Raw genomic sequence first — 26,873 nt, 5'->3', positions numbered from 1 at the left:
TCCATTTACAGATAAAGATACAAAAATTGTAAATAATTTGGCCAATATTGTATTACTACGTGGTGAAGCTAGGATTCACCAGAGCCCATACTGGTATGAAATTTATATTCCCAAACCCAGTATTTTGTTTTTCATGGGAAACCAGGGAACCTATGTAGCCATTGAAGCAGGAAACAATCCTTTTCCACTCAGTGGTAAAATAGTTTTGTTTTCTAGTGTTGCCTTTTAACTGCTTCCTTCTGACCTGAGTGTGGATAAACATGAGGGAAAGTGGGATTATTTTACTCAATTTAAGCTCATAGAGCGGCAAGCGATATTGGAAGTGGGAAGTGGTTATTGCAAAAATCTTAAGAGATAAACGTGGTATATGCTGGGATTTCAAATTCAATATGATGAGATATAAAACCAGACCAAATAATTCTATAAGATGCCCTCTGCCCATTCATTACGTTTAACTCAAATCTACAAAGCACAGGGAATCCATGATAAATTACTGGTTGTCTTGAGTTTTCTCTGTGCTTCTCGCTAATTTATTTAATAGTTTAACAACCATCCAGGCTGATCTTTATGCTGACAAATAAAATCATCCAGGGCGTTTTTAATGGCTCTTATGAACTCTCTGTATACCTACGTTATCTTGGGAGTTTGCAAAATTATTTTGCTATAGCTAATGACAAGGCCAAACAAGAAATTAAACATGGTTCATGAAAAACATTCTAAGTGTATATGTAAGAGTTACTGTAGAGCTTTGATCTATTTCAACTGTATTTATTTTTCAGAATAGTATTTGTAGTTTGTATGTTTAAAATACATCAATTATACCAAAGAAATGAGGATCCTAAATATACTGTAGTCAAAATTACCTTTGTTCAAGCATAAGTTCTTTTGAATAACAACTCACACTTGGTGATTTAAATATATGTTATAATTTATTCTTCTTTAATTTGGGATAGAGAAATGAAAAATACACCAATAATTGCATTTCAAATGTCACCTTCTTTGTGAAGCCTTTCCAGACTGCCTTATTGGTTTTTTTTAAAACAAATACATTTATTGAGGCCTGATTGACGTGCAAAAAGCTGTACATATTCAATGTATACAAATCGATGAGTTTGGAGGTAAGTTTATACCCATAAAACCATCATCACAATTTATGCCATAAGCATATCTATCACCTTCAAAATTTTCCTCCCTCCCCCTTTATCTTTATTTATTATTATTTTGTTACTATTATTATTTTGTGATAAGAACAGTTAGCATAAGATCTACCCTTGCAGCATTTTGTTAAGTATTCCATACAGTATTGTTACTATGGGCCCCGTGCTACACAGTGGATCTCTAGGACTTACTCATCTTGTATAACTTTGCATCCTTTGACTAATTACTGCCCATTTCCCCTGCCCCGAGCCCCTGGCAACCACCATTCTATTGCCTGATTCTATGAGTTTGACTGTTTTAAATTCCTCATCTCTGTGGTGTCACGTAGTATTTGCCATGTGTCTGGCTGGTTCTATCTAGTACAATGTCCTCCAGGGTTAGCCATGCTGCAAAGGGCAAATGGCAAGATTTCCTTCTTTTTTTAAGGCTAAGATTCCACTGTGGGGGGTGTGTGTGTGTGTGTGTGTGTGTGTATGTGTGTGTGACATTTTCTTTATCCATTCATTTGCCGATGGATAATTTGTTTGTATTTTGGCTTTTGTGAATAATGTTGCAATGAGCATTAAAGAGTAGATCTCTTCAAAATCCTGGTTTCAATTGCTTTGGAAACATTCACAGAATTAGAATTACTTGGTCCTATGGTAGTTCTATTTTTAATTTTTTGAGGAATCTCCATACTGTTTTCCATCGTAGCTGCACATTTTCCCATCAACAGCATACAGATGTTCCCTTTTCTCCTCATCCTCACCAACACTCAGCTTTTTTTTTGATAGTAGACATTCCAACAGGCATGAAATGACATTTGATTTAAAGTTGCAATATCTTTCCCCATACCCAACCCAACAATCCATGTCTCACCTGCATTTTATTTTTCCCATATTATGTATCACTGTTTTCTATGTCATGTACATTATATATATTTTTATTTCTGAGAATATAAGGTTTTCTACAAACATATCTTTCCAAAGAGGAGTTACTTTAGCTTAGTAAGATTTTATAATAATAAAGAGCAGAAAAAGATGAGAAAGTCCAAAGGAAGGGAGTGCCATATGCAAACACTTGGAAGTATGTATGTCAGAGAATCACCGTTATTGAAGAATAGCCCGATTAAGATGTAGCCTGGGCAATGGGTTAACTTGATTCTTTTGATTTTGTGCAGGAAGTATAACCATTTGTGTTATCTTTTCTATTACTTTCCTTTTTCATAATGAATTCATTTTAACCAACTGAGCCACCATTTTGTTGTGCCATTTAAAGTAATCCTCCACCTCACTATTCACTACTAAAAACATTAATTCTACATAGTTAAAGTAAAAATTCCCCATTTTGCATTTATTCATGTACTTACTGTTAATGAAGTACTGCAAATTTATGTTAATGCAATAAGGAACTGTGGAATAGATTTGTGTGCAGCAATAATGTGGTATGTACTGTTCTGAAAAAAGTCTCTATGGAGTTCAGAATGCCTCAGTTATCACCTGGAGTGGCTGAGTGGATTCTGACACTGCTCTTTCTCTGTTCCTACTAATTCTTGTGTCAGCCCTAGCATTTGCTACCTGTTTTGTGTATTTGTTCTTTTCTTTTTAACCTCCAACAATTAAATGGTTGTTGCCATGGTGTCATAAATATCCCATTCTGTAGTTATCTAAGTTAGTGTATGACATTAGGAGCAGAAAGGAAAAAGATCAGAGATATAAACGGGTCCTTTGAGTGTATGTGGACCTGTGAGAAAAGGGGCCATTTGGAGCAAATTCCAGGTTTCCATCGTCAGTTCCATGGAAAGACAGCGGCGGTGTCACTGACCCCGCCAGGGAATTTGGAAGAGACTCGGTTGAAGAAAGGAGGTTCTGCAGCGCCCAGGCCCGCGGGGCATTTGTGGTGGAACCGCAGGAGAGAGCGCAGTCAAGGCCAGGGGCAGGAACAGGCAGCGTGCACGGGACCACGGCAGCCGTGAGCCGGGGTGAATGCTCCACTGTGATCACCGAGTGCAGTGTCGCTGTTTGATGACGTGCCGTTTCCCGCTCCTTTCCGGTGACTGCGGCTCCCGTCACTCACCACTCGCCCTGCTGGCACGGCGCCAGCCACACAGTCCCCGGGGTATCCTGTGAGTATCATTTTTGATCTTGATGAAAACATAAAATGTAATAGATGTAATGTTTTCTCCGAATTATTTTTGTATATTTGTTTACAGGTGGTTTTTATCAGGTTGAGTTATTTCCCTAAATTTCTGGCTCATCTGAGAGCACTTCTTTGTCATTACAGTAGGCAGTGGATATTATCAAATGATGGTTTCCAACCGATTGAGATAACTATGTAAATTTTTCTGTAGTCCTTAATAATGCCAGTTATATAAATAGATTTTCTGATGTTAAACCATCCTGAATCGCCATTTCATCATAATGGACCACTATAGGAAAATTATAGTTGGATTTAATAGAGATTATATTGCATGAGATTTTATTAATATCTGTAAATATGGGCGTTCTGGAGTCGCGCTGCCTGGGCCCGCGGCAGATTGCGGGCTGCCGGAGTCTCGGCGGAGGGAACCGTGGGTGGGTTCGGCGTTTCCCGCCGGGACCCCGACAGCCGTGAGCGGGGCCAGAGGGTCTCACCCCCCGGGCGAAGCGTTCAGCCTCCCCAGACGACGGTCTTGGATCTAGCAATCGGGAGGCGGCAGACGTGGGCAATGAAGAGAGAAAACAAAAGTTCTCGAGACTGACGGGTGCAGGAAAGAAAGAACAGACCGGTCGTCTTGCTATAGGAGATCACAAATCAACATCGCACTTCCGAGCGGGGGAGAAGGCAAGAAAATTAATGAAGAACTGGAGTCTCAGTATCAGCAAAGTATGGACAAGTAAATTATCAGGAAGATGTCGGCGACACTGTGGACTTGGCTGCAGTGAGGTAGATCCTGATGGAGAAGGTGACGTGGCTGGAGATGGTGACGACGATGATGATGATTCCCCTGATCCCGAAAGTCCGGATGACTCTGAAAGTGATTCAGAGTCAGGGAAGGGAGAATCTGCGGAAGAACTCCACGCTGCCGAGCACCCTGATGAGGTGGAGGATCCCAAAACAGAAAAGATGCAAAAAGCGACTATAAAATGATGTTTGTGAAATCCAGTGGTTCCTAACTCCCAAACACTTAGTCTTTGTATTAAAAGTAAGCCTCATTGTTAGGATGCACAGTGGAGGACTGCTTATAGAGCACAGACCTTTGTATTATAATTTTTAAAAAGGCCCTTTTAAATAATTACAAAGAGTGTTTGCTTTCAAATGCCATTGGTTACACTTTTATGGGCATGACTATAACCCTTTTGTAAAGAGTAAGAGTTGTACAAAATAAGAGATAAATACAGCACTCAACCTCCTTTCATATTAGCATCATCAACCCTCTAATCTCACCTTTTTACCCCTTCGGATGCAGTTATGGGGGAGACCCTTCTTTTTGTTTGTGGTAGCTATTTTAGCATTTTTGTTCCTTCATATTTTTCTCTTGTAAAAATTTGATACTGTGATATGTTCATGAGAAATATTCTTTAATTATCCTTTGTTATAGTAGAACTATTCATCATGGATATTTCTGCTACCAATCACAATTAATGTTAGCAAAAGATTAGTTTCCTCTTACTCAGCTCTTCTCTTTGGACCAAAGCAACATGAGAGCAAGTACTTTCACACCTATTCGGATGGAGTAAACACTGTCATACATTTGGAATGTTATGATCCCAAGAGTCTTTATATAATTTGAATTACGTTTTGTTAGGTTTTTGATAAAATTTGGCCAGATTTTACAGAAGAAATTAAATCTATAGTCATTTAGTCCTATCTATTTAAAAATATGTAAAACTGGTTTTTTTTTGTTTTTTTTTTTTTAGATAATATGTGACCAAAGTTAGTTTTGTCCTGACAGTCTAAATAAAGAGAAAGCAGTTTCTCATATTTGGTTGTGATACCTTTATCCTCATCTAAAATTGATGAACAAGTTTATTGAACAAGAAGCTGAAATAAGAAATTCTCTTCATTTTTATCCCAGTGCTGTTATATTGATTATCTAATCACTAAAAAGAAATACTACTTTCTAATTTTATTGCTGCTTCTGTTGGACTGAGATGAGAATCATCTGACTGCTGTTACCTGGCTGATTTGTACAGCCAATTAACACAAACTGCATTATGGATTTGTCAGTGGATTTTTGATTAATTGGGTCCAAAATCTTAATCTTTCTAAGTAATAAGTTCAAAGTCTTGAGTGAAGCCTGTGAGCTGAACTGTTACACGTCTAGATACTTAGGTATTTGCTGTATTGGATTTTTAACAAATTATTCCTATGTTTTGAAATTAAGAGTACATTAGGAGTGTAGCAACTAGAATAGGTGGTTTCTGGTTGATAGACTCCATCTTGCAATATTTTTCACATCAAACCCTCAAGTTTTTTGTTTTTTGTTTTTTTTTAGCTTCTCACATTGTTTTAAAATAGGCTCTACTCTCTGTAGTGAAATATTGAGTCAGTGGGTGGTTGACAATATGTGTGACGTTTAAGAAATAACTTGGTTTAAAGAAGTTTGGATTTAACAATTTTAGTTTGCCCACTGATTTTCAAATACCTAATTTGTGGGGTTGCTCATTGCAATTTAAGTAGAAAGTGAAGACTGATTTATGTTTAAGAGGGAGAGAGAGAGAATAGTATTATGTTTTAAAAAGTGAGTATTTTCATCAGTTTGTGGTTTAAATATGCTGGGTTGTTAAGCGTTGGTTCCATTAATGTAAATAGAAACACCTTCTTCTAAAATAAAAAAAAAAAAAGAAATTTGTAAATATGGCTGGTTGTGTTGTGCCATCTGATTTTGGAATTAAGTTTATGTTGTCTCTCTAAAGTTCACTGGGCAACTTTCTCTGACTTTTTCTGGAACAACTTATAAAAGATAGAAATAGATATCACCTGCCTCTTAAAAGTCTGATGGAATACGCGTGTAAAACTATCTGGACTTGGGTTATTTTGGGGAAAGTTCTCCTATCAACATTTTTTGGCTGTTAGTCTCTCCAAAACTATATTTATAAAAATCTTGTCTTGTGGTATAAACTTTTCAATTCATCAATATTTATTGGTGCACAAATTATCATAAAATATTTTTATAATTTTATTAATTTCTATTGTGTCTGGATTCATTTTTTCTAATTCATTCTGCATTAGACTTATTTCTTTTTTTTTATTTCAGCTCATTATGGTGTAGAGCAGGAAGGAAAACAGGAGTAACTCCATGACAGACTGGACCTCTTAGGAAAGGCCTAAGTTTTGGTTTCCCCAACGCAGGCCCTCCCCCTCCCCGGAATGCCGCTGGTAACAACTGAGGGCCCTGGCTTGGAAACTGGCCAATTAGGAGCCAAAGCCCCGGCTTGGAAACTGGCCAATCAGGAGCCAAAACTATCGGCCACTTTTGAGGGAACAAATGAACTAAAAGGGGGGTGGGGGGGTGTGCCCAATACATGTAATCTATCAATAAGTATAAAAGCTTTGTTTCCACCCCAGGGCGGGGTCCGGGCTCGTGGAGAGACCACTGCGCTGGTGCTCTGAGCCTTGGACCCTAGCCTAGGCTAGAAAATAAACTCCTTTGTCTGTTGCAGCCTTGGTGACTCTGCCTATCTGTTCCTGGGAGTGAGGGTAACCGGTTCTTACATTTTTTTGGGGGCTCGTCCGGGATCCCGAAACCCCTGGAACAGAATCCAGGCCCAAGGAGGAGTTGGAACTTTAAAAAAAAAAAAAAAAAGAAAATCCGCGCGGTGCAGGTAATTGGTGGCCGGCCAAGACCTAGGTGGACGCACTGGGAGGTCGCTGGCCCGGGAGCGAAGGGAGACGTCCCTCGCCCCCCCTCGGTAGGTTTCCGGCACGGGCCGGTAAGGTCCGTTTGAGAGGGAAACTAAGCTGGCCACAGGGCCAAGAGTGGGGAGTTTGTGAAACGTCTTGTCGTGGTCTATGTGCGTTATTGTCTGGTGGCCATTGTTCCGTGTTTGAGTCTTTGGTGTTCGTTCAGCGGCCCATCCCCCGGCAGCGGCCGCGGCAGCGGCAGTGGGGGGTGGGGGCGGAGGCGGCGGCGGCCCGAGCGCGCCCGCCGACTCTCTGGTGGCTGCGGCAGCGGAGACCCGCGCGTGCGCCCGCGCGCCCGCGCTCCAGCAGCAGCAGCGGCCCGTGCACCCTCCCATTGTCCTGCCCAGAGGCGGTGGCGGCAGCGGCCTGGTGCCCGCCCTGCACAAAGGCGCCGCCCACTTGCTTCGCTTTTAGTGTCAGATTGTGGCGTATCTCGCCGCTTTTGTCCGTGTTTTATGTTTCTTCTTCACTCACAGGAGCGTGGATTTGATCTGATGTGCAGAGAAAGCAGCTCTATCTTTAGTCCCCAAAGTTTCCCGATTAACAACGGAGTTAAATGTCCTGTTTGTCGCAGAGGCGGCAGACAAGGGTGGACTTTTAACTCTCCACCGCACCCCACCCCCCAGCCCATTCCCCCCGCTACTTCTCTTTATTCACTGCAGCCCACAGCGTCTCCCAGCTCTGGGCCCGTGGCCCCGCCGAGGCCCCGGAGCCCTGTCGCCTAGGGTCATCCTTTCGATGATTCCCTCGGTCTCTGGAGTTACTGCTTTTTGGTTGCAGCTTATTCTTGTGGGCTCACTGGTTCTGGTATTTGGTATCGGTCTATACACTGTTGCTCCTCCTTCTTGGGGAACCCCACAGAGGTGCGCCCTCACACTCTTTTACTGGGTTGTAATAGGAATAATAGTGTGGCTGCGAATAGACCCCCCCACATAAAGTCTGTCTGCCTGATTGAATGAGTGAAGCGTGACTGTATAAGGTTCCACGGCCATGGCTACGGAATCTGAGTGGGTCCTAACCTGCGATTCTGTGGCGGCGTCGTATGGCATAACGGTGATTCACTCCCCTAAAAGGAGTGACCAGGCCCGGGGTTTATACGGGTACACCTTAGCCAAGACGCGCCTAAGTTCCCGCGAGGGACGCAGCCAGGCGGACACCTGAGAGAAACCCCCTTCCCCCGTTCCCTTTGTGAGCATGGGGCAGACACAGACAACGCCTCTGTCTATCCTCATAGATCATTTCAAAGAAGTCAAGGATAGGGCTCACAACCTCGCTATAGAAATCAGGAAAGGCAAATTTATTAAGTTTTGTAAGTCTGAGTGGCCAACTTTCGGGGTTGGATGGCCCCGGGATGGAACGTTTGACTCTGGTATCATTTCCAAAGTAAAAGAAAGGGTGTTCGACAAAGGGCCCCACGGTCATCCTGACCAGATTCCATACATTATTGTCTGGCAAGACTTAGTCCAGGACCCCCCACTCTGGTTGAGGAAGATCCTGCTCCCAGTAGTAGACAGCAAGATCATGGTAGCAAAGGAGGCCAGGAAAGAGGGGGAGTCCAAATCGGGGACTACAAAAGGCACCCCTTTGGACTCGCCGTCTGTTTTTCCGGACTCCACTCCCTATCCTGACCTAATAGACCAGGAGTGTATTCCACCCCCACCTTATAACCCCGCTGCAGCCGCAGCCCCAGCCACTGCAGCTGCAGCCCCAGCCACTGCAGCCGCAGCCCCAGCCACTGCAGCTCCCTTAGTGGATGGCCCGGCGTACGGGACCCGGCAGCGGGCCGCTAGAACACTGGACCCAGAACCAGTCATGGCTCTTCCCCTGCGTGCAATAGGGCCCCCGCAAGCTGACGGGGAACAGGCTTACCAATATTGGCCTTTTTCGACTAGTGATCTGTATAACTGGAAGTCTCAAAATACCAACTTCTCAGAGAATCCTAAAGATCTAATTAACCTTTTAGATTCTGTTTTGTTCACTCACCAGCCCACCTGGGACGACTGTCAGCAACTACTAAAAGTTCTTTTTACCACTGAAGAAAGGGAAAGAATACAGGGAGAAGCATGGAAACTGGTTCCAGGAGATGACGGCAGACCCACCACTAATCCAGGGATTATAGACCGGGCGTTCCCACTTGAACGACCCCCCTGGGATTACAATGAGGCTGAAGGTAGGGAGCGTCTCGGGGTCTACCGCCAGACTCTAATGGCCGGTCTCCGGGCGGCGGCACGAAAGCCGACCAATTTGGCTAAGGTAGGGGATGTTCGGCAGGGGCCCGAGGAAAGTCCAGCGGCCTATCTGGAGAGGATTATGGAGGCTTTCAGACAGTACACTCCCATAGATCCTACGGCAGAAGAGAGCAAGGCGGCAGTAATGATGGCCTTTGTAAACCAGGCAGCCCCTGATATAAGGAGAAAAGTACAGAGGATGGATAGATTATGTGAAAAGACTATACAAGATCTATTAGAGGTGGCTGAGAAAGTCTATAATAATAGGGAGACCCCGGAAGAGAGGCTAGAAAGGATTAGACAAGAAGATAGAAAGTTCCAGGCTGGGGAAACTAGAAAAGCCAACAAAGAGATGGCCAAGATTCTTCTGGCAGCTACAGGGAGCACGCTCGGGAGAAAAGAGTTTGGGGAGGAGAGAGGAGGCCGCCCTCGGAGGAGAAGGCTAGAGAAAGACCAGTGTGCAAATTGCAAGGAGAGGGGGCATTGGGCTAGAGAATGTCCTAAGAAAAAAGGGGGGCTAGGGGGGAAAGCATCGCCTAAGAGAGTCTTAATAGCGGGGCAGGGAGAAGACAGTGAATAGGGAAGACGGGGTTCGGATCCCCTCCCCGAGCCCAGGGTAACTATAGAAGTGGAGGGGAACCCAGTCAGTTTCTTGGTAGACACAGGAGCAGAACATTCAGTAATCACTGGAACCACTGGAAAGTTGTCCAACAAGACTAGTTGGGTGCAGGGGGCAACCGGAACCAGACCCTACCGATGGACTACCCGGCGAAAGCTAGACCTGAGCTCAGGGCAAGTGAGCCATGCCTTTATGGTCATTCCGGAGTGTCCCACCCCCTTGTTAGGAAGAGATATACTTACAAAGCTAAGAGCCCGTATCTATTTTGAAGACAAAGGAATAATAGTAACTGATGCTAAAGGGAACCATATCAGCAGCCCTCAGGTTACTCAAGTCCTGACCTTGGCCCAGGCGGATGAGTACCGACTATACCAGCCTGTGGGGATCCGTCAGGAAGGAGAGATGGAACACTGGTTTCGAGATTTTCCTAAAGCCTGGGCTGAGACAGGGGGAGCAGGATGGGCAGAGCATCGGCCTCCTCTTTATATTGAGCTGAAACCGGGAGCTGAACCGGCCCGAGTCAGACAGTATCCCATGCCCCAAGAAGCTAGAGTGGGAATAACGCCTCACATTCGAAGGCTCCTAGACGCCGGGATCCTTCGGAGGTGCCAGTCAGCCTGGAATACTCCCCTGCTGCCAGTGAGGAAACCGGGTGGAAAGGATTATCGGCCTGTACAGGACCTCAGGGAGGTCAACGCGCGCGTCCTAGACATCCACCCTACGGTTCCCAACCCCTACACCCTGCTGAGTTCCCTTCCTCCAACACAAACCTGGTATACTGTTCTGGATTTAAAGGATGCCTTTTTCAGCTTGGCAGTAGCCCCGCGCAGCCAGGAAATATTTGCCTTTGAATGGCAAGATGAGGAGAGGGGAATCCGAGGACAGTTGACGTGGACACGGCTACCCCAGGGGTTTAAGAACTCACCCACCCTGTTCAACGAGGCCCTCCATGAAGACTTGGGTGAGTACCGGGCCAGTCATCCACAGGTGACTCTGCTACAGTATGTAGATGATCTGTTACTAGCTGCCCCAACCTCACAGACCTGCTTAGAGGGCACCAAGGACTTACTCAGGGTGCTGGGCGAGATGGGGTACCGGGCTAGTGCTACGAAGGCCCAGATCTGCAAGGAAGAAGTCACCTATCTAGGATATAAAATAAAGGGAGGACAAAGATGGCTAACTGAGGCAATGAAACAGACTGTGTTAAGAATACCCACTCCGACCTCATGTCGGGAAGTAAGGGAGTTCTTGGGATCAGTAGGGTACTGCCGCCTCTGGAACCCAGGGTTTGCAGAAAAGGCTCGACCCTTATATGAGGGGTGTAAGGCAGGTCAGGCTTGGGAATGGACTAGGCAAATGGAGAGCGCCTTCCAAGCCTTGAGAACAGCCATGCTAGAGGCCCCGGCCCTAGCCCTCCCTGACCCCACGAAGGAGTTCCACCTCTTTGTGGATGAAAAAAAGGAAATAGCCAAGGGGGTGCTCACACAGATGCTGGGACCGTGGAGGCGGCCGGTAGCATATCTGTCCAAGAAACTTGACCCCGTAGCAGCAGGGTGGCCGGCGTGTTTGCGTATCATCGCAGCCGCAGCCCTGCTGGTCAAAGACGCCGACAAGCTCACCCTGGGTCAACATCTGCGAATTACCACCCCTCATGCCATAGAGGGGATCCTGAAGCAGCCACCAGGGCGATGGATTACAAATGCGAGGTTGACTCACTATCAGGGGCTTCTGTTAGATACTCCCCGTATCGAGTTTCGAGCTCCTGCCATCCTGAATCCAGCCACGCTCCTGCCAGATCCTGGACCGGCAACGCCTGAGCATAGCTGCCTTGAGATCCTGGCGGAGACCCAGATGGCCCGGAAGGACCTGCAGGACCGCCCTCTTGCGAACAGCGACCTGACCTGGTTCACGGACGGGAGTAGCTTCGTCAGGGAGGGACACAGGTACGCAGGAGCAGCCATAGTAGATGGACAAGGCAACCTTATCTGGGCTGCACGCCTTCCACAGGGAACGTCCGCCCAGAAGGCTGAGCTGATTGCATTAACGGAAGCCCTTCGCCGGGCCCAGGGAAAGAGGCTGACGGTATATACTGACAGCCGCTATGCCTTTGGAACAGTGCACATACATGGAGCCCTCTATAAAGAAAGGGGCTTCATCACGGCAGAGGGCAAAGAAATCAAACATAAGCCTGAAATACTTCAATTGCTAGAAGCTATCCTGTTACCAAAGGCAGTGGCTGTAGTCCACACTCCGGGACATCAGAAGGGGGACTCCCTAGAAGCTCGAGGCAACCGGGCCGCGGATGCCGAGGCCAAGAGGGCTGCGGAAGGACCTACACCAACAGATGTCCTACACTTGAGCCTGCCGCCCCCAGGAATGGGAGAGATACCCCCTCAACCGGACTATTCCAGTATGGACATGGACTGGGCCAGAGAAAAACTTCAGGCAACGCAGGGTAAGGATGGTTGGTTCCAAGACAGAGAGCATCGCCTAGTAGTTCCTGAAGCCTTGGGGAACCATCTGCTGAGACACTTGCACCAGACAACGCATCTAGGCAAGAAAAAGATGTTGCAGCTGCTGGACACTGCACAACTCAGATTCAAATCACAAGGAAAGACAGCAGAAAGCATTGTCAAGGACTGTCGTGTCTGCCAGGTCATGCAGCCGGGGAGGATCAGAGGGACCCATGCAGGTATCAGGGAACGGGGGAGGCAGCCAGGATTGTTTTGGGAAATAGATTTCACGGAGGTAAGGCCAGGGAAATATGGGTACAAGTACTTGCTGGTTATGGTAGACACCTTCTCAGGGTGGGTAGAGGCTTTTCCTACTAAAAGAGAAACTGCTTTAATAGTAGCCAAGAAAATGCTGGAAGAAATAGTTCCCAGATACGGGCTGCCGGAGAGCATAGGGTCTGACAACGGCCCAGCCTTCACAAGTCAAGTTAGTCAGGGACTCGCCCGGGCTCTGGGGGCAGATTGGAAACTACATTGTGCATATAATCCCCAGAGCTCAGGGCAGGTAGAGAGAATGAACAGAACTCTAAAGGAGACTTTGACTAAATTGGTTCTGGAGACTGGCGGGGACTGGGTGACGCTCCTTCCCTTTGCCCTGTTCCGAGCCCGGAACACCCCCTACCATTTAGGCCTAACCCCCTTTGAGATAGTATACGGTGCTCCTCCACCGGTAATTCCAAAAATGAAACCTGAGACCCTGCCTGAACACCCTATAGAAGTACTACAGGCTGTGCAGGCCCTGCAAAGGGTTCAGAGCCAGATCTGGCCTGCCCTTCGAGCCATTTATCAGGTCACCCGACCGGCAGGGGAAAAGGCTAACGGGCACCCTTACCAGCCGGGAGATTGGGTATGGGTAAAACGGCATAATAGCAAGACCCTGGAGCCCAGGTGGAAGGGACCTTTTCAGACTATTCTTGTTACCCCCACTGCCCTAAAGGTTGACGGAGTGGCGACTTGGGTACACCACTCCCACGTAAGACCTGCCAACGAGGACGAGCGGGAGCAGCAGCAAGTTCAGTGGAGGGCCTCAGCGGATCCTGAGAATCCACTAAAGACCAGACTGACTCGCGTAACAACCAGACCGCCGCGGGACTCAGGATAAAGACATACGGAATAAAAATGCTGGTGGTGACTGCTATATTCATAACCCTTATGGGAAAAGTAATGACTGACCCAAATCCCCACATGCCCTATAACCTCACCTGGGAAATCACTAACTTAGAAACTCATGAAGTTTATAGTAGGACTTCAGGAACGGCCCCACTAAACACTTGGTGGCCGGACCTGTACTTCAACTTAGAACAATTGCCAGGCATGGATAATCTGCAGTATAACCCTAAGCGGCAGGGATTGGGCTATGAATATCAGTATACCCAACGCCAGGCCCGGATAGAGTTAAGTAGGAATGGTTTTTTTGCATGTCCGGGATTTAGAACAGGGGAAATGAGGCGCGCGTGTGGGGGGATCGAGTCTCTCTACTGTGCAGCCTGGAAGTGTGTGACTACCAATGACGGAGAGTGGAAATGGCAGGTCCGACCTCTTTTCATTGAGATGTCTTATGTCCGGCCATGCTCACGAACCAGGTATGCCTCTGACTGTAACCTGATACGTGTAAGATTCACAGAAGAAGGAAAAAAGGACAGACGGTGGGTCTCGGGACTATACTGGGGAGTAACTCTCTATGATCGCCGCTGGGCGGGGCGAGGCACTGTAATACAATTCAAACTGAGGGCTTCTCCCATCTCGGGCGCTGTAGGGCCCAATCCAGTGCTGGGGGGAACCGGTTCCGACATTTTGGGGGTGCTGGGAGATAAACAAAATAGCGCACGCCCGACTGTTGCTCCACCCTCACTCTTAAGGACCCCGGTGGCAGAGATAGAAACGCAAGTAACCCCCAGGACAAAGGGGTCAGGAGATCCCTTATGGAAAATGCTGACAGCAGCATATGAGGCATTAAATCGCTCCGATCCCAATGCTACAAAAGCCTGTTGGTTATGCTATGACATCAGACCCCCTTTCTATGAAGCAGTAGGAATAGATGCCCCCTTCAACCGCACGGGAGAGGAGGCCCCCAGGTCCTGCACATGGGACCGCAAGGGGCCGGGGCTAACACTTCAGGCAATCACTGGAAATGGGACCTGCGTAGGGAAGGTGCCCCCTAGCCATGCACAACTTTGTGCTATAGTCCACCCATCTATAAACCGGAATGGAGGAACAAAATGGGTGATTCCGGCACTCAATGGATGGTGGGTTTGTTCTAAAACAGGCTTGACCCCATGCCTTAGCCTGTCTGTCTTTAATGAGTTAGAGGAAGTCTGCATCATGGTACTAGTATTCCCTAAGGTTATCTACCACCAAGAAAATATAATATATGATGCATGGGAAAAAGGCACAGGAGGTGCCAGGTTAACTACAAAAAGAGAGCCCTTTACAGCAATAACCTTAGCCACCCTTTTCGGTCTGGGTGCAATAGGAACAGGGACAGGTATCTCATCCTTAGCGGTGCAGCACAGGGGGTTCAATAGCCTGAGGGCCGCTGTAGATGAAGACATATCCAGGATCGAAGAATCCATCTCCCATTTAGAAAAGTCACTGACCTCACTGTCTGAGGTAGTGCTGCAGAACCGGAGGGGACTAGACCTACTACTCCTCCAACAGGGAGGGCTGTGTGCGGCCCTAGGGGAAGAGTGCTGCTTCTACGCTGACCATACCGGGGTAGTAAGAGAATCCATGGCTAAAGTCAGAGAAGGACTGGCTAAACGGAGGCGAGAACGTGAACAAAGAGAAGGGTGGTTCGAGTCATGGTTCAATAGCTCCCCTTGGCTGACTACTTTGCTTTCAACTTTATTAGGACCCCTAATTGTGCTTTTGCTCATCCTCACTTTTGGACCGTATATTCTAAATAGGTTAATTACCTTTGTAAAAGAACGAATCAACATGGTACAACTGATGGTACTGCGACAACAGTACCAGAAGCTGAGCTATGACTCTGGCTTACAAAAAGGGGAAACACGAGGCCCCATGTCCGAGCAAGAGTGCTAGAAACAAAACAAAACAAAACAAAACAAAAAAAAAAAAAAAAAAACAAAAAAAAAAAAAAGGAGGGAAATGTAGAGCAGGAAGGAAAACAGGAGTAATTCCATGACAGACTGGACCTCTTAGGAAAGGCCTAAGTTTTGGTTTCCCCAACGCAGGCCCTCCCCCTCCCCGGAATGCCGCTGGTAACAACTGAGGGCCCTGGCTTGGAAACTGGCCAATTAGGAGCCAAAGCCCCGGCTTGGAAACTGGCCAATCAGGAGCCAAAACTATCGGCCACTTTTGAGGGAACAAATGAACTAAAAGGGGGGTGGGGGGGTGTGCCCAATACATGTAACCTATCAATAAGTATAAAAGCTTTGTTTCCACCCCAGGGCGGGGTCCGGGCTCGTGGAGAGACCACTGCGCTGGTGCTCTGAGCCTTGGACCCTAGCCTAGGCTAGAAAATAAACTCCTTTGTCTGTTGCAGCCTTGGTGACTCTGCCTATCTGTTCCTGGGACTGAGGGTAACCGGTTCTTACAATGGGGGTACAAAAATTCAGGTTATATATATTGCATATGCCCCCTCACCCCCCTGAGTCTGAGCTTCAAGCGTGTCCATTCCCTAGACAGTGAACATCGCACTCATCATGTAGGTATGCACCCGTCCCCTCCCCCCACCCCATCCCCCCAGTCAGAACTTCAAGCGTGTCCATTCCCATTCCCGAGGCAGTGTGCATCGCACTCATCAAGTAGGTATACATCCATCCCTTCCCTCCAGCCCCCACCTCTGTCCGATACCCAATTGGTGTTATTCCCAAATGTGCACTTAGGTGATGATCAGGGAAACCAGTTTGCTGGTGAGTACATGTGGTGCTTATTTTTGCATTCTTGGGATACTTCACTTAATAGAATGGGTTCCAACTCTCTCCAGGAGAACCAAAGAGATGCCATATCACCGTTATTTCTTATAGCTGAGTAATACTCCATGGTATACATATACCACATTTTGCTAATGCATTCATGAATTGATGGGCATTTGGGTTGTTTCCACATCTTTGCAATTGTGAATTGTGCTGCTATAAACATTCGGGTGCAGATGTCTTTTTTATAGAATGACTTTTGTTCTTCTGGGTAGACGCCCAATAATGGGATTGCTGGATCGAATGGTAGGTCTACTTGAATCTGTTTAAGGTATCTCCACATTGCTTTCCACAGGGGTTGCACTAGTTTACAGTCCCACCAGCAGTGCATGAGTGTTCCTGTCGCTCCGCATCCACGACAACATGTATTGTTTTGGGACTTTTTGATAAAGGCCTTTCTCACTGGAGTTAAGTGATATCTCATTGTGGTTTTGATTTGCATTTCCCTGATGATTAGAGATGTTGAACACTTTTTCATACGTTTGTTAGCCATTCTTATATCTTCTTTTGAAAAATTTCTATTCATGTCCTTTGCCCACTTTTTGATAGGGTCATTCGATTTTTTCTTACTGATTTTTCTGAGTTCTAAATAGATTCTTGTTATCAGTCCTTTATCTGATGTGTAGTATGCGAAAAATTTTTAGACTTATTTCTAATTTGTCTTTTTCTAATTAGTCTTGACACAGATTATTCTGTTTTATTGTCTTTTTTAAAGGAGCCACTTTTATCTTTGTTAATCATCTCTATGGTTTTGGTTTTTTGTCCATAATTCGCTGATTATTGCCCTCATCTTTGTTATGCATTTTGGTCTCTTTAGAGCAGTGTCTGACGCATGTTCAGTGCTTGATGCACTTTAGCTGATACTGTTCATTGATTAATATCTTTTTCTTCAGTTCCGGTTCTTTAAGGCGATCAGTGTCACGGTGTAGTATGCGTTGTCACATACTTTTTACCTACAATCGTGACTAGCACAAGCACAAACATGTTTGTACAGATAGTGTCTTGTTTTGTGTAAAAATGAGCTTATATTGAACAGTACTTTGCAGAATAATGTTTGCTTTTTTTCTTGGCCTGAATTATATATTATTAATGATTGCTTGGGGTATACATTTATATCAAACTGCTTTACTTCAACAGACACATGGTTCTCTAGAATGGATATATTACAATTTATTCAAAATTTACCTATTCTTAATCATCCTGCTTATTTCTGAGGTGGGGTATGTGTGTGTGTCTGTGTATATTGGTTTGTTTTATCTTCATTATTTAATTTATTTTTTGCCACTATACTCAATGTTGTACAACATCCTAATATTTGGTCCATTACTTCTGTAGAGATAAATTCCCCAAAATAGTAATATTTCTGGGCAAAAAGATGTGTGAATTTTAGATTTTAATATACACTGTAATATTCCTTTTTTTAAAAGTTGTAGCTGTTTATACTCCTAAAAGCAAGGTGTCAGAGTCTACTTTTCCTCTTAGGATAGTGTGGTGGTTAAAAACACACTACAGCGGAATTACCTGGGTTCATATTTAAGCTCCACCATTTACTAGATGTGTGTTTTCAAGTTTTTCAAGCTCTGTGTTTAAATTGTCTTATCTGTAAAGTGGGGATGAAAAGTATCCCATCCTCAGACTGTTATGAGAATTAATGTAGTAATAATGGTAAAGTGCTTAAAATAATGCCTGGCGTTGTGTTACAGAGCTGAATTTGTTAAAGAAATTTAAAAGCATAAATTCATAAATTTCTCCAGATAATTGCTATTTTACTACGACTTCCTTAATAACTAGGAGATTGAGCCATTTACTATGCTGACAGAGTGTGAGTATTTCCTCATCTTCTTCTATTCTTAAACTAATTTACAGGTGGCAGCTGTTCTGACTTATTAACATCAGGTCATGGTTCCATTTCGAATCTTTTCAGAGCTGCATTCTACTGTTACACTCCAGTTCTATTCGTTGTGGTTTATGCCTTTTAAGCAACGTTAATTCTTTGTTCTATATCATATCTGCATAGCTTAGTAATTGTGAATGAATATTTATGATAAATCCAATAAAGACACAACAATTTAACTTCATATTTAAATAATCTGAGAACAGTCTTGGTTCTCTCTAATTCATTACAAAGGCAGGTATTCACTTGTTTTGTTCATTGCGATATTTATTCTAAGTGTCTAGAAGAGTGCTTGGCACACAGCAGACATTAACTGAATGTTTGCTGAATGAGCATGAATTTATACGTTGGGTCCTTTTCTCCTGTTCCAAAGGAACTGTTCCAATCTAATACAAAGAAAAAATTGAGGAAGTAAATGGCAAGTTGTAAAACAAATGATACTTTTAAACTCATTAGCTTAGACTATTTCCTAATTGTTCCTGTTTTGCACACAAACCTGCTAGTCTTGGAGGTCTGAGTGCTGGCAGGGAACCAGTCCACTCTTGGCATCAGGGTCATCCAGCCCCTGTGGGTACCTTGGTCTCAGCTGCTACTTTTTGTCTGTTTCTCTCTTTCTGTTTATTTTAATCACCTTGGCTGCTTCTGCATTTGCCAGTAAAAGAATATAAGAAAGACAATGCAAAGGGCAATGCAATGCAGTGCGGTCAAAGATTACTTGAATATGTGAAGGTCGTTGAACAAAGAAAATCAATCTAGAAAGCTGGTTTTGTGGGCTGACTCAAGTAGGTTAAAACTCTTTAAAATGTTTAAACTTCGGAAAAAAAGATGGCGGAGTGGTGGTGACGGCCTGAATCTGCGCTCCCGGGGAGGAAGGCATCGATCCGGACCTGCCACAACGCTAGAAGACCGCTCCCACACAGGAACAGCGGTGTGAATCCACGGAGAATCAGCGTGGGACAAACAGAGCGAGTGAGGTCTGAGGTGAACGAAAATTAGGAACGCGGGACAGACACTAGCCAGCGGAGCGCGGGTCAGCTACACCCGCCCCCAGCCGGGGTGGGTGCAGCCTCTCGGGAAAGCGGCTTGCCCTCCGCTCCCAATTGAACAGAGCCCTGACCCAGGCCAGCGCAGAATCACTGAGGGATACGTGGCGCATTGCAGACAGGAGGCTTTTTTGCAAAATTACCTTAGAACCTGGGGGATCTCAGCTGAGACAGCGCTTGGTGAGGAGGGACGGATCTGCACCAGGGCGGAAAAACACAAAAGATTCCTGGACAGCAAATAGCGTTGTACCCTGTGCTGCCTTTTTCGGCAGTTCTCCAGCCGGTCACCCCCGGTGCGCGTCCTTGCTGGCCAGCCCCCGGGCAGTGGCGGTCTCTGCCTGCTGGGGAGCCGGTCCCCTCCAGCCCCGGAGCTCGGCAGGCGCCATCTTGAAAGCGAGGGTGAAACTGCTCGGGAGCCAAAAAGTGCCCAGCGGCTCTTTCTGCCCGTGCTGCCTTTTTTGGCGGTTCTTCAGCCGGTCACCCCCGGTGTCCTTGCTCGCCAGCCCCGGGGCAGTGGTGGTCTCTGCCTGCCAGGGAGCCGGTCCCCTCCAGCCCCGGAGCTCGGCAGGCGCCATCTTGAAAGCGAGGGCGAAACCGCTCGGGAGCCATAAAGTGCCGAGCGGCTCTCTCTGCCCGGCGCCCTCCGCTGGTCTCTGACCCAACGCCAGGAGTGCAGGATATGCCAGGGCCGCGCTCGGGGTGAAGGGGCAGAGCTGCGCTAAGGCATAAAAAAAAAAAACAAAAACAAGAAGAATAGGCTCGCCGAACTGTATATTTTATTCTTGGTAAATTTCTTCTGGGTTTTGTTTGTTTGTGTTTGTGTTTGTTTTTGGTTTTTTTTGGTGTTTTTTTTTTTTTCTTTTCTTTTCTTTTCTTTTCTTTTTCTTTTTTTTTCTGGCGGCTCACAAGCCGGACAGCCTCGGCAGGCACCTTTGCCCTCTGGGCCTCTGGCTGCCGCGCCTTTTTGAGCGCGGAGGTCGGATCCCCACCACCCTCGGAGCTGTGCGGGCGCGCAGACGCCATCTTGAAATCCACTGCGAAACCGCCCGGGACCCAACCGGGCGGGCGTGAAGGGGCGGAGCTGCGCTAAGGCGTAAAACAAACAAACAAACAAAAAAACATTGAGTCGCTGAATTATATACTTCAGATTTGTGTATCTTTCTGCCTTGCGGTGTGGTGAGGTGCTATGTAGTTTGTTTCTGTTCATTTTTGTTGGCGTTTTTGGTGTTTCTTGCTTTGGCTTTTGGCGTTTCTTTTTTTTTTTTTTTCTTTCTTTTTCTTCTTTTTTTTCTTTTCTCTTTCGTTTTCTCCTCTTTCTTTTCTTTCTTTCCTTTTCTTTTTTCTTTTCTTTTTTGTTTTCTTTCTCCTCTCTTTTCACCTTCTAACTGGGGACCCACGGTGAGCCTCGGAACAGGCCAGGTCCCGGGCTCTGGTACATACCGGATCCTTAGCAGTCACCCCCAGGGCCGGCGATCTGCGGGCACGCAATCGCCATTCTAGGGCCCACAGCCAAGTCACTGGGGAGCAATAGGGTACCAAGAGGCTCCCTGGACGGCCCTCTCCCCTGGTCCACGGACCTTATATAGGGTCCCCGCCCAAGTGTAAACACTGAATACTTCTCCAGAAGCGAGAGTGTGGAACCTGATCCCTGGGGACATTGGGCCAAGACAGACTTTTACCTGTGGGAGCTACAGCAACTGGGGCGCTGAGCAAGTGAGGTCACCATCCTCTCCCCATAGCTAGTATCTTGCCTGCAGATAGAGTCATAAACCTCCCTTATAGAAGAAGAACCAAAGGGAAACAAACAAACAAACAAACAAAGAGAATTTCGGTCTACTATTAGTGTGGACCCTGCCTGCCTTCTGAAAGACCACAACACAGTATCCTAACTCACCAAAGTGGTCTTGGATCACTCCAAACCTCTAGGATTGGACCCATCGGAAGCAGTACCCCAACGGAAACAGAAAAATCTCTAAACAATACACAACAGTCTCCCCCTCTTGCCAAAAGAAGCAACATACCTAGACTGTTTCACAGCCTAAGAATAGAGCACAAAGAGTCCTGTTAACCAGACTAAATCTATAAGTAAAAATCCAACGATAAATCTAGATGGGAAGGGCCCAGCGAAAAAACACGGAGAGCACAAAGAATCAAATGGAAAGCTCATCCCCAAAGAGAAATACCAGCTCCCAACCATTTGACACAAACCAGACTCAAAACACCAACATGTCACAGGAAGAATTCCAATTATGGATTATAAACAAGCTGAATAATATACAAGAATCAATGGATAAACAACACAAGGAAAACACAAAAAATACAGGATTTGGAGGAAAAATTCACTAAAGAAATTGAAATATTGAAGAAAAACCAAACTGAACTCCTAGAAGTGAAGAATTCACTCAGAGAGCTACAAAACACTGTGGAAAGTCTCAAGAGCAGGGTAGATCAAACAGAGGAAAGAATCTCAGAAATTGAAGATAACTCCTTCCAACTAAATAAGTCAGTCACAGAGATAGATCGAAAAAGTAAGAGAAATGATCTGAGTCTTCAAAAAATGTGGGATTAGAAGAAGATAATAAGCAAGGGTTGGACAAGCTATTTGAAGACATAATCGAGGAAAATTTTCCAGGCCTTGCCAATAGTCTAGACATACAGGTTCAAGAAGCTCAAAGAACCCCTGGGAGATTCATAGCAAATAGGAAAACACCACACCACGTAGTCATCAGGCTGACCAAAATATCCACTAAAGAGTCACTTCTCCGAGCTGTAAGGAGAAAGAAACAAGTAACTTACAAAGGAAAACCCATCAGAATTACGCCAGATTCCTCAGCTGAAACCTTACAAGCAAGAAGAGGTTGGGGCCCCATTTTCACGCTTCTGAAACAGAATAATGCCCAGCCTAGAATCTTGTACCCAGCTAAGCTAAGTTTTCTATACGAAGGAGAAATCAAGACATTCTCAGATAAACAAAGGTTGAGGGAATTCACCAAGACAAGACCAACCCTCCAAGAAATACTCAAAAGAGAATTACACACGGATCAGCACAAGAAAGATCCACGAATGTAAAACTACTCAAGAGCTAAAGATCAAATTCCAGATACCACAATGGCCCAGGAGAGAAAACATCACAATGAAGTTCTACCCAACAAGCTGAACAAAAAACTGTCTCACTTATCAGTTTTCTCAATAAATGTGAATGGCTTGAACTCCCCGCTCAAGAGACACAGACTGGCCCAATGGATAAAAAAACACAATCCAAGTATCTGCTGTCTTCAAGAAACTCACCTAACCTGCAAAGATGCATTTAGACTGAAAATAAAAGGATGGAAATCAATATTTCAAGCAAATGGTAACCAAAAGAAAGCTGGTGTGGCAATCTTAATTTCCAATAACTTAGCTTTCAAACCAACAAAAATAATAAAAGACAAAGATGGCTACTACATACTGATTAAAGGCACAATTCATCAAGAAGCCATGACTATACTCAATATATATGCACCCAACCTAGGTGCACCTAGATTCATAAAGCAAACCCTACTGGATCTGAACCAAATGATAGATAACAATACTGTAATAGCTGGAGACTTTAACACCCCACTGACAGTACAGGACAGATCCTCTAAACAGAAAATAAACAAAGACATAATGGACCTAAATAGAATGCTAGAACAAATGGGCATTTGTGACATCTATAGGACATTCTACCCAAAGTCCACAGAATATACATTCTTCTCATCAGCTCACGGGACATTCTCTAAGATTGACCATGTCCTAGGACATAAATCATGTCTTCAAAAATTCAAAAAAATAGAAATTATACCATGCATCTTCTCAGATCACAGCGGAATAAAAGTAACAATGATCACAAACAGAAACCCTCACTCTTACTCAAAGTCATGGAAGCTAAATAACCTTCTCCTGAATAATTATTCTATAAAAGAAGAAATCAAGATGGAAATCAAAAATTTCTTTGAATTAAATGACAATGGAGATACAACTTATCAAAATCTATGGGATGCAGCTAAAGCAGTCCTGAGAGGAAAATTCATATCCACAAATGCCTATATCAAAAAGACAGAAAACATGCAAGTAGACAACCTAACGAATAGACTCAAAGAGCTGGAGAAAGAAGAACAGAACGATCCCAAACCCAGCAGAAGGCGAGAAATTACTAAGATCAAATCAGAACTAAATGAAAAGGACAACAAAGAAACTATAAGGGAAATTAATAAAACAAAAAGTTGGTTCTTTGAAAAGATAAACAAAATAGACACACTCCTGGCTAGACTAACCAAGAGCACAAAACTAAAATCTCTAATAACCTCCATTAGGAACATGAAAGGAGAAATCACAACCGACGCTACAGAGATACAAGATATCATCTATGAATTCTACAAAAATCTTTATGCACACAAACTGGAGAACGCGGAGGAAATGGACAAATTTTTAGAAACACATAGTCTTCCCAGGCTCAACCAGGAAGAAATAGAGTACCTGAACAGACCAATATCAAGAACTGAAATCGAAACAGCAATAAAAAACCTTCCCAAAAAGAAAAGCCCTGGTCCAGATGGGTTCACACCTGAATTTTACCATACATACAAAGAAGAACTGGTGCCCATCCTACATAAACTATTCTCCAATATTGAGAAGGATGGAATTCTCCCCAACACGTTCTACCAAGCCAATATAACATTGATACCAAAACCAGGAAAGGATGCAACAAAAATAGAGAACTACAGACCAATTTCTCTCATGAATATAGATGCAAAAATTTTCAATAAAATACTAGCAAATCGAATCCAAGTACTTATCAAAAAAATAATCCACCACGACCAAGTGGGCTTCATCCCCAAGATGCAGGGGTGGTTCAACATAGGTAAATCTATAAATGTAATTCACCACATAAATAGAAGCAAAAACAAAAACCATATGATACTCTCATTAGATGCAGAAAAAGCATTTGACAAAATTCAACACCCTTTTATGATAAAAACGCTTAACAAAATAGGCATTGATGGAACCTACCTAAAAATGATACAAGCCATATATGACAAACCCACAGCCAACATCATACTGAATGGGGAAAAACTGAAAGCACTCCCACTTAGAACTGGAACCCAGACAGGGCTGCCCATTGTCTCCATTACTTTTCAACATAGTATTGGAAGTCTTTGCGAGAGCTATCAGGCAAGAGAGCAGAATCAAGGGAGTCCAAATAGGGAAGGAAGAGATCAAACTCTCACTTTTTGCTGATGATATGATGTTATATCTGGAAAATCCCCAGGATTCAACCAAGAGACTCCTGGAATTGATTAATGAATACAGCAAAGTCTCAGGCTACAAAATTAATATACACAAATCAGAGGCATTTATATATGCCAATAACAGTCAATCGGAAAACCAAATTAAAGACTCAATACCCTTCAAAATAGCAACAAAGAAAATAAAATATCTAGGAATATATCTAACTAAAGAGGTAAAGGACCTCTATAAGGAAAACTATGAAACACTGAGAAAAGAAATAGCAGAACTTGCAAATAGATGGAAAAATATACCATGCTCGTAGATCGGAAGAATCAACATTGTTAAAATGTCTATACTACCCAAAGTGATCTACAGATTCAATGCAATCCCTATTAAATTACCAACATCATTCTTTACAGACATAGAGAAAATAATTATACACTTTGTATGGAATCAAAGAAGACCCCGTATAGCAAAAGCAATTTTAAGCAACAAAAACAAAATGGGAGGTATTAATTTGCCAGACCTCAAACAATACTACAAGGCCGTGGTTCTTAAAACAGCCTGGTATTGGCACAAGTGCAGGGACACAGACCAGTGGAACACAACAGAAAATCCAAATATAGAACCATCCTCATATAGTCACCTAATTTTTGACAAAGCGGGAAAGAATATACTCTGGGGACAAGAATCCCTATTCAATAAATGGTGCTGGGAGAATTGGTTAGCCACTTGTAGAAGACTGAAACAGGACCCACAGCTTTCACCTCTCACAAAAATCAAATCACGGTGGATAACAGATTTAAACCTTAGGCGTGATACAATCAGAATTCTAGAAGAAAATGTAGGAAAGACTCTTACAGACATTGGCCTAGGCAAAGAATTTATGAAGAAGACCCCCAAGGCAATCACAGCAGCAACAAAAATAAATGAATGGGACATGATTAAATTAAAAAGCTTCTGCACAGCCAAGGAAACAGTCCAGAGAATAAACAGACCACCTACAGAATGGGAAAAAATTTTTGCATACTACACATCAGATAAAGGACTGATAACAAGAATCTATTTAGAACTCAGGAAAATCAGCAAGAAAAAATCAAGCAACCCTATCAAAAAGTGGGCAAAGGACATGAATAGAAATTTTTCAAAAGAAGATATAAAAATGGCTAACAAACATATGAAAAAGTGTTCAACATCTCTAATCATCAGGGAAATGCAAATCAAAACCACAATGAGATATCACTTAACCCCAGTGAGAATGGCCTTTATCAAAAAAACCCAAAACAACACATGTTGGCGTGGGTGCGGAGAGACAGGAACACTAATACACTGCTGGTGGGACTGCAAACTAGTGCAACCCCTGTGGAAAGCATTATGGAGGTATCTTAAACAGATTCAAGTAGACCTGCCATTTGATCCAGCAATCCCATTACTGGGCATATACCCAAAGGAAAAAAGGTCATTCTGTAACAAAGACACATGTACCCGAATGTTTATAGCAGCACAATTCACAATAGCAAAGATGTGGAAACAACCCAAATGCCCATCAACACATGATTGGATTAGTAAACTGTGGTATATGTATACCATGGAATATTACTCAGCTATAAGGAATGATGAAGATACGACATGTCTATGGTTCTCCTGGAGAGAGTTGGAACCCATTATATTAAGTGAAGTATCCCAAGAATGGAAAAACAAGCATCACATGTACTCACCAGAAAATTGGTTTCCCTGATCCTCACCTAAATACAAATCTGGGAATGACACCAATTGGATATCAGACTGAGGGGGGGGGTGGGGGAGGGGACGGGGGTATGCCTACACAATGAGTGCATTGCGCACCGTTTGGGGAGTGGTAACACTTGAAGGTGCTGACTCGGGAAAGGGGGAGCGGGGAAAAAAATATGAAACTGTTGTTTTTAACTTGCATTGTTCACTTAATAATTTATCATGAATATTTCCCATATTATTTCATATCATTGTACAAGAAATAATGTATACATTATGAGGACATACTGTATCTAACAAGATATACTGTTAGACTCTTTGATTCTGTAAAATTAAATTGTTATAAAAAAAAAAAAGAATAAGCCAGTACAAACAGAAAAAAAAAAAAAGAATTTATAATGGAATCAATAAAATTACACAATTTGTGTTTTTTAACTCATACATGTGTAATGTACTGTGTTCTTACCAGTAAAGAAGAAAAGCTAAACACAACTAATCAACTGTTTTTATTTTACTTCTTGATAAATGTACATTCTTCCAAGACTCTCTACCTTTGACTTATTAGCAAGTAAGAAAGGACTAAAAGGAAAAGGAATTGTGAACTACCTTTTCTTTCCCTTTTCTTCTGTTATTA

General features: G+C 44.1%; 1 pseudogene; it reads left to right on the top strand.

The window, feature by feature from the left end:
- Positions 1-3,161: 3,161 nt before the first annotated feature.
- LOC138380237 (small acidic protein pseudogene) lies at positions 3,162-4,292 on the top strand (annotated as a pseudogene).
- Positions 4,293-26,873: the final 22,581 nt, after the last annotated feature.

The sequence above is a fragment of the Eulemur rufifrons genome, unplaced genomic scaffold (genome assembly GCF_041146395.1).
Source record: "Eulemur rufifrons isolate Redbay unplaced genomic scaffold, OSU_ERuf_1 scaffold_314, whole genome shotgun sequence".
Taxonomy (NCBI): domain Eukaryota; kingdom Metazoa; phylum Chordata; class Mammalia; order Primates; family Lemuridae; genus Eulemur; species Eulemur rufifrons.
This window is presented reverse-complemented; position numbering and strand designations above follow the sequence as displayed.